Genomic DNA, 10,000 nt, shown 5'->3' on the forward strand with positions numbered 1-10,000 from the left:
CGATAATAGTATTAACAAAAGCAACATCAACAACAACAGTAACAGTAATGCTGGTGTTGTTAACAATAATGATAATACTGACTATAATGATAATGATAATGATAATAATAATAATAATGATAAAAAACAATAATACTGATAATAATAACAACAATAATGACAACAACAACAAATAATAATAATGATAATAATGAAAATAACAATACTACTACTACTACTAATGATAATAATAATAATAATAATATAGCTATAATGATACTACTACTACTATTGCTACTTCTAATTATAATAATAACAATATGATAATAATAGTGATAATGATATTGATAATGATAATAATAATGATAATGATAATAATAAAGTAATAGTGATAATAGTAATAATAATGAAAATAACGTTGATAATGATAAGGAGAAACTAAAACTAAAATGACTACAAACTACTACAAATGATAATGGCAATGATGATGATGATTATAGAATAATAATGGTGATGACTATTAATAATGATGTTATTAGTGATAGTTATAACAGCAATGATAATAATAATAATAAAAATAAAATAATAATGATATAATGATGATGATGATAATAATGATAATGATAATCATAATGTAATGATATAATAATAAAATAATAAAATAATAAGATAATGATAATAATAATAATAATAATAATAATAATAATAATGATAATGATAATGATAATAATGATGACAATGGTGATAATAATAATGAATAATAATAACAATGATTATATATATATATATATATATATATATATATATATATATATATATATGATCATAAGAAGGATAATAATGATCGTGATGACAATGATTGTTTTAACAATATAATGATGATAGTATTAATACTGATGATAAAAACGGTATCAGTAACAATGGTAATAATAGTGATAATGATAATGATGATGATAATAATGATAATAATAATAATAATGATAATGATGATAATAATAATAATAATAATAATAATAATAATAATAATAATAATAATAATAATAATAATAATAATAATAATAATAATAATAATAAAGTTATTATTATTATTAGTAATAATAATAATAATAATAATAATAATAATAATAATAATAATAATAACAATTTTGATTATGATCATTGTAATAATAATGATAATGATAACAAACATAATAACAATAATTTCAAATATGACAGTAACAACGATGGTAATGATGATAACAAATAGTTATGATAATGTAAATAATAACAAATTGTGATGATGATAATGATAATAACAATAATGAGGACGATAATGATAATAACAATAATGGTGATGATAATGATAATAATAAAAATGATAATAATAACAATAACAATAGTAACAATAATGATATGTTAGTAATAATAATGATAGTAATAATGACAATGATAACAATAACATGATAATGATAATAGTAGCGATTTTGATGATGAAATATATAAAAAGAGGAAGAATGTAAAGAAAATTTGGAAGAAGTGAATAAGGAAAGAGAGAAGAAAAAGAAGAAGAGAGAGATAGGTTTATAGAAAGAGGGTGAAACGTAAGAGCAATAATAAGGATTTTTTGTTCACCCTTTCTCTGTTTTTATTCTCCTCTCTCTCTCCCTCTGCTCTTTATGACTTTCTTTTTTTTCTTTCTTCTTCTTCTGTTTACTATTTGATCTTTTCCTTTGCTCCGCCTCTCCCTCTCTTTCATGCCTCAATATTCTCTCCCCCCTCTCTTTCTCTCTCTCTCTTTCTCTCTCTCTCTCTCTTCTCACTCTCTCTCTCACTCTCTCTCTCTCTCCTCTCTCTCTCTCCTCTCCTCTTCTCTCTCTCTCTCTCTCCTCTCTCTCTCTCACTCACTCTCTCCCTCTCTCTCTCTCTCTCTCTCTCTCTCTCCCTCTCTCTCTCTCTCTCTCTCTCTCTCTCTCTCTCTCTCTTTCTCCCTTTTTCTTTCTGCCTCTCTTTCTCTACTCATAAGAAAAAAGGCGAGAATGACGTAGGTGACGAGCTGGTGTTGATAGTGATTCGACGAGGGACGGATGGTGATGACAGGTATTTGATAACTGCCAGGCTGATAATGATAATGATTTGCCAAGTGACAGGCCGGTGATGACAATTATTTGAAATTTAAACGTCATGGTTGGTTTTTTGGGTCATATTGGTATATGCAGATGGGCTTCCAGTATTTTTTCTTCATTTCCTTCCTTATTCTCTCCCTAAGAAAAAAAAAATCCTCTTTGCTTTGCCATTATTTGCTTATCGACTTTATTCCCTTATTCTCTTGTACTTTATCATTTTCCTTAATTTCTTGTAATTGCCTTATATCTATCTATCTATCTATATATCTGTCTCTCTGTATATCTTTTTGTCTATCTATCTATATAGCTAGTCATCTATCTACCTGTCTTTTTATCTATTTGTGCACCTGTCTATCTATCTATCTATCCATCTATCTACCTATCAATCTATCTATCTATCTATCTACCTATCTATTTATCTATCTATCTATCTATCTATCTATCTGTCTGTCTGTCTATCTATCTATCTATCCATCTATTTATCTGTCTATGTACGTATGTATATCTGTGTATGTATGTATGTATGTATGTTTGTAAATATGTATGTATGTATGCATGTATGTATGTATGTATGTACATATGTATGTATGTATGTATGTTTGTGAATATGTATGTATGTACGTATGTATATATGTAAGTATGTATGTAAGTATGTATGTAGCATTTTGTAAGTTATCTAACACATTCTCTTTTTTTTATAATTTTTTCTTTTCTACTTCCTTATATATCTACTTTGTGTTCTGTTTTCTACTTTGACTCTCCATTTCCTTTGGAGAGTCAGTAATGACTCATAATTCTATACATTAACATAATTTTCATTTTCTGTCCATTTCCGAAAATTTTCCTCTCCCTTTTTCTGTTATCTTGCCTTTATTTTTTTTTAAGAATTATTATTATTTTTTTTCACTTCCATCGAATTCCATATTTTTTTTCTTTATTTTTCTTTCCTCTTCTCACATGTTTCTCTTCTCCGTTTTCGCTTTCCTTATTCCTTTATTTCTCTCAATCGCCTTCCTACATTTCCCCGTCATTCAGTTTTTTTTTATATTTCCTCTATTACTCCATATTCCCTCCTTCCTCTTCTTCTTCCCTTTCCCCATCTTTTATCCCATCTGTCTCCTATCTCCCCTTATTCTCATTTTCTTCTTCTCCTTTCCCTTTCCTTTATTTATCCTGTCTTTCTGCTATTTCGCCGTATTCCCATTTTATTATTTTTTTCTTCCCTCCATTCTGCATTTACCGATCTTTATCGCTATTTCTTAATATTTCCTAATTCCTATTCTCTCTCTCTCTCTCTCTCTTCTTTCTTTCTCTCTCTCTCTCTCTCTCTTTCTTTTCTCTCTCTCTCTCTCTCTCTCTCTCTCTCCTATATTTCTCTTATTTCCTCTTATTCCCTTCTTCCTCTTCTCCTTCCCCTCCGTTCTATATTTCCCATCTTATCGTCATTTCCTCCTATTCCCTTCTTCCTCTCTCTCCTTCCCCTCTCTTTACCTATCCTATATCTCCCCTGTTTCCTCCTACTCCCTTCTTCCTATTCTCCTTCCCCTCTCTTTACCTATCCTATATCTCCCCTGTTTCCTCCTACTCCCTTCTTCCTCTTCTCCTTCCCTTCCCTCCTTTCCGCCAGCTTTCTCAGTCGAATTTCCCGCCAAATGACATCAGTTCCAAAGTGACACTTGACACGTTGCAATATGTCCTTCTTCTTCTCCCGTTTCCTAATTCTTGTTTTTTTTTTCTTTTTCCTTTTTTTTTTCTTTTTTCTCTCCTCCTTCTCTTCTCTTTATTGTATTTCTTGTTAGGTTTCATGTTATTTTTCGTATTTCTTAAGATTACCGTATTATATGTATATATATATGTATATATATATGTATATATATATATATATATATATATATATATATATATATAAATATATATATATATATATATATATATTATTTTTTTTTTTTTTTTTTTTTTTTTTTTTTTTTTTTTTTATTTATTTATTTTTTTCTTCTTCTTCTTTAATGTTAATGCTATTTCTCGAACATTTTTATCCTCTCTCTTCTTCTTCTTCTTCTTCTTCCCTTTCTCCACGTTCAGAATCTTCCTTTAAATAACATTCTAACTCTTCTGTTGATTTGTTATCATCGTTTTCTTATCATATTTTTTTTCTCTTTTCAATGAAAATTATGATGATAATATGAATAACAGTAAGAATAATATTATCATAGTAATAATCATGATAATAAAATAACAACAACAACAGCAATAATAATGATGATAATAACAATAATAATAATGACAATAACAATACTACTACTAATAAAAATAGTAATAATAATAATAATAATAGTAATGATAATAATATATTGATAGTAATAACAATGATAATAATGATGATATCAATAATAATCACTGTAATGATGAGACCAATGAAAATAATGATGACAACAGTAATGATAACGAAATGATGATAATGATAACGGTTATAACGATAATGATAAAAACAAAACATTTATAACAACAAAAAAAATACAATGGTAATTATGCTAACAACAATTATGATGATAATGATAATAATGGTAATGATAATGATAACAATGAAAATGGTAACAACAACAATAATGATTATGACAACGAATACTTTGATGATGGTAATGCTAATAATAATAAATATAATGGTAATAATAACGATTCTGTTATGGAGAACAATAACAATAACAACAGTAACAAGAAAAGTCTTGTTAATAATGATAATAACAATAATGATGATACTATAGCAATAACAACTACTATTCCCACCACAGCTACTGCTATCAATATTATTTATGATAATGATAGTGATAATAATGATAATGATAGCACTGATAATAGCTGTGATCGCTGTTGCTGTCACTCTTGTTGTTGTTATTATTATCCTCATTATTATTATTATTATCATTATTATTATTATTATTATTATTATTATTATTATTATTATCATTATAATAATAATGATAATAATAATAATAATAATAATAATAATAATGATAATAATAATGCCAATTATTACTGTTATTGTTATTATTATCATTGCAATTATTATTGTTATTACCATTATTATTATCATTGTTATCATTACTGTTATTGTTATTATCATGACTATTATTATCATTGTTATCATTTTCCTTATCTTGTTATCATTATCATTGTTGTTATTATTATCATTGTCGTTATTATCATTGCTATCATCACTATCATTATTATTGTTAACATTATCATTACTATTCTTATTACTATCATTGCAATTGTCAATATCATTCTTGTAATCATTATTATCATTATCATTATTATCATTATTGTGGTTATTATTAACATGATAATTATCATTATCAGTGTCATCATTATTATCATTATGATCTTTATTAGTATCACCATCACTATTATTATTATTATTATAACAATTGCAGTTATCACCATCATCACCATCACTCCCCTTACCTTCATCCTTCTCTCTTCCTCCCCTCCCCTATCCCTTTTCCTTCCCCTTCCCTCCGTCTTCTCTCTCTCCCCCCCTCCCCCCTCGTCTCTCACTTCCTCCTGTCGAGAGGAACGGCTGGAGGATGACAGTTGACAGGACTTGACGTAGAGGAGCAGGAGAGAGGGGAGAAAAGACGGAGCGGAGAGTGTCCAGAAGAGGAGAGGAGAGAGGGAAGAAAAGGCGTTGCGGAGAATGGAAGCAGAGGAAAGAGATAAGGAGAAAGGGGAGAAATGAGAAAAGGCGGTGCAGATAATAGAGAGAGATGAGAGAGATAGGGAGGGAGGAGAGAGGGGAGAAAAGACGGTGTAGAGGGAAGAGTTAGGGAGGAAGGAGAGAGGGGAGAAAAGGCGATGCAAAGAATGTAAGGAGAAGAAAGAAATAGGGATAAAGAAAAGAAAGGAGATAAGGCAGTGCAGAGAATGGAAGGAGCGGAAAGAGACAGGGAAGAAGGGAAAAAAAGGAGAAAAGACGGTGCCGAGAACAGGAGAGGGAAGAGATAAGGAGGAAGGAGAGACGGGAGAAAAGGCGATGAGGGGAATAGAGAGAGAGGAGAGAGATAGGGAGAAGAAAGAGGAGAAAATGGAAGAGATAGGGAGGATAGAAGAAATGGGGGAGGGTTTGAGGATATTTAGGGAATATAGAGAGAGGAGAAGAGATGATTGAAGAAGGGAAAGAGAAAAGGGGAAGAGAATAAGGAGAAAAGAGACGGAGAAAGAAAGAAGAGACAGAGGAAAAAAAATAAAAATGAAAGAGAGGAGGGGAGAGGGAAGGGGATAATTAGAGAAAACAAGAAGGGAGAGGTATAGGAAGAGGAAAGGAAAAAGGAGGGAAAGGGAGGAAAAGCGGATAGGGATAAACCAGGATAAGGAAAGATAAATGATAAAATATCTAGAAAGAAAATGAAAAATAAGAAAACAGGATGAGAGGAAGAGAGAGGAAGAAGAAAGAGAGAAAGTAAAAATAAAGGAATTAAAGAGAGGAAAAAAGAAGAGAAAGAAAAGAAAAGGGAAGAACGTGAGTAAAGGGAAGAGAAAAATGCAGAAGAAAGAAAAAAGAAAAGGAAAAAAAAAGGAAAAGCAAAAATGAAGAGAAGAAAGAAGGAAGAAACGAAGTACAAAAGAAGAGGAAGAAGCAGAAGATAAGAAAAAAAAAAAAAAAAATCCCCGTGACAGACAGACGTAGGAATACACACAAAGAAAGAGAGAGAGAAAAAGAGAGAGAGAAAAAAGAGAAAAAGAGAGAAAGAGAGAGAGAAAAAGAAGCCAAGAGACCCGTAACGACACGACCACCACCGCCCATCTCCCGAGGGATGCAATAAGGCTCACAGCCCTATGATTTCCCCAAGAATACAGACCCTTAGGGACGTTGTGTGTCGCCAGAGCACTCTCGTGTCAGTGTGCAATGGCGGCTGAGGTTGACGTTCGGGGGATGACAGTGCGAGGGACGGGAGGGGGAGGGGGAGGGGGAGGAAAGGGGAAGGAGGAGGGAGGAGGAGGAAAGGGCGAAGGAGGGACGGGAGGAGGGAGGAGGAGAAAAGGGAAGGAGGGAAGGAGGAGGAGGAAAGGGGGGAAGGAAGAAGGAGAGGAGGAAAGGAGGAAGGAGGAGGGAGAAGGAAAGGGGGAAGGAGGAAGTAGGAGGAGGAGGAGGAGGAGGAGGAGGAGGGAGGCAGAGGAGGAGGGAAACGGAAAAAAAGAAAGGATGGAAGAGAGGTGGGAGGAGAAGAAAGGAAGAAAGAGGAAATAGAGGAAAAAAAAGGAAATGACTAAAATAGAGGATGAAAAGAGAAGAAGGGCGAAGGAGGAGGAGAGGAGAAGGAGAAATGAAGGAGATGGAAAGAGACGACTTGAAGAAAAGGAAAAGTAGAGAGAAGAAGAAAAAGGAGAGAAAGTGGGGGAGAAGAAAAGAGGAGATTTGGGGACGAAAAGGAAGGGGAGAAGAGGGGAAAAGAGGAGACAGAGAGACGGAGCAAGAAGAGATTACTTAAAGAGGTTGGGATCAAATGGAAAATCTGGGGAAGGAAGGATAAAGAGAGATAGAAGGAAAGAGGGAACGAAGAGGGAATGAAGAAAAGAAGAACGAGGAATGAAGAAACGACGGAATGAAGGATATAGTGAGGAAAAGTAGGAATCAGGAATTAGGAATCAGGTAATGGCGGCTTAGACTCACGTTCAGGAGGGGGGGGGGGTAGGAGGATGAGGATGAGGAGGATAGGAAGAAGAGGATAGGAAGAAGAGGAGGATGAGGATGAGGATGAGGATGAGAAGGATGAGGAGGAGGAGGAGGAGGAGGATGAGAAGGATGAGGATGAGGAGGAGGAGGAGGAGGAGGAGAAGGATAGGAAGATGAGGAGGAGGAGGAGGAGGAGGGTTGAGATTGGGAGAGATTAGGATTAGGAGGATTAGAATCAGGAAGAGAAGTAGAAGAGGAAAATGAAGAAGAGGAGGGATAGGTTGAGGAGGAGGAAGTAGAGAAGTAGTAGAAAAATAAAAAAGGTAGAAGGGGGAGTAGGAGAAGGAAGAAGAAGAAGAGGGGAGGAAGAGGAAGAGGAGAAAGATGAAAAGGAAGAAGAAGAAGAGGAGGAGGAGGAGGACGGGTAGGAGGATAGGAATGAAGTGTTGAGTTTAAGGAGATTGGTAAAAGTGGAACTAGAGGTAAGATTGATAAGAAAGATGAGAAGGAGGTAGAAGAGAAGAGGGATAAAAAAGGGTGGATAGGCAGACAGAAATAGATAACTAGAAATAGATAACTAGGCACATAAATAAACAAAAGACGAGAATACACACACACACACACACACACACACACACACACACACACACACACACACACACACACACACACAACCACACACACACACACACACAAACAACACACACACACACACACACACACACACACACACACACACACACACACAACACACACACACACACAACACACACACACACACACACACATATATATATATATATATATATATATATATATATATATATATATATATATATATACATATAAGAAAATGGTTCTTAAATCGTTCACGAGATTCACTCCCGTGCGATGTGATGCCCCGTACAATGTCTAGCTGGGAGATCATAATCGGCCTCGTTGGCAGCTCGTGAATATCGATAATGGGACACGGAATTAATTCACAATATCCAATCGCTCTCGAATTCCGGGTTGCAAAACCTCGAATCTTTTTTCTCCATGTCGTTTTCTTTAAAGCGAAATATTTTTTGGGGGGTTGACTATGGGTGTATAATTCCGTGAAACGTAGAGAAGAATAACAAAAAAAAGGAAATATTCAAAATAACACAAAAATGTTGAAAAGTGTACGTGTGTGTGTTGTGTGTTTATGTATATATATATATATATACTATATATATATATATATATATATATATATATATATATATATATATATATATATATTATATATATGTATATATATATATATATATATATATATATATATATATATATATATATTAATATATATATATATAATTAGATAGATAGATAGATAGATAGATAGATAGATAGATAGATAGATAGATATATAAATGTGTGTATGCATGTTGAAATGTGCAGTATATATGACGACACGACGGTGAGGTACGAAAGTGACTTCGGGAAGGCTGTCTCTCTGGCTAATTAGACAATTTGTGTTCCCTGATTGTATAGAAATTGAGAGCGTGAGATGTGGGAGTTCGTGCGATCTCGTGGGGTATGAGGTATGAGGTATGTGGCATGAGGCAAAGAGGGAGGGGAGGGGCGGAGGAAGGGGAGGAGACAGACTATACATTGGACGTAATTTGGCAATCTGCATTCTCTCACTGTATACAAATTGGCCCATTGTGTTGTAATGCTTTTATGCGACGTGTGAAGGAGCTGGGTATGAATTAAAGGGACGAGGGTAATGTGAAAAATCGAGAATAATTTATTTGGAATCATTCATAAGCATATCTATCAGAGTTCATACTTTATTCCTATATTTTCTCTGAACGTCATGATTTTTCTAGAAGTAAGAGTATATCATTACTTCGATATATCTAATTATCTATTATCACTATGAATATGTAAATCGAAATGATGTTAATAATGAGAACTCCTGAGAGAACTGATACATATTCATCATTTATAGACTAAATAGATAAAAAATAAATAAATAACAGGCGTAAAATGTGAATGAAAAACACATAGAGTGAATCATGATAAATGATGACAGTGATGATAATTGTAGGAAATAGTAATCACGAATAATACTATCAGATACAACTACAGTGATATTATTGGTGATGGTATTAATGATAATGGGATCAGTACTGCTTCAACAATGATAATGGCTGCGTTGATCTTGATAACGATGGTGATAACAATAATCAGAACTTTAATAACGGCATCACATATAATAATT

The sequence above is a fragment of the Penaeus monodon genome, chromosome 9 (genome assembly GCF_015228065.2).
Source record: "Penaeus monodon isolate SGIC_2016 chromosome 9, NSTDA_Pmon_1, whole genome shotgun sequence".
Taxonomy (NCBI): domain Eukaryota; kingdom Metazoa; phylum Arthropoda; class Malacostraca; order Decapoda; family Penaeidae; genus Penaeus; species Penaeus monodon.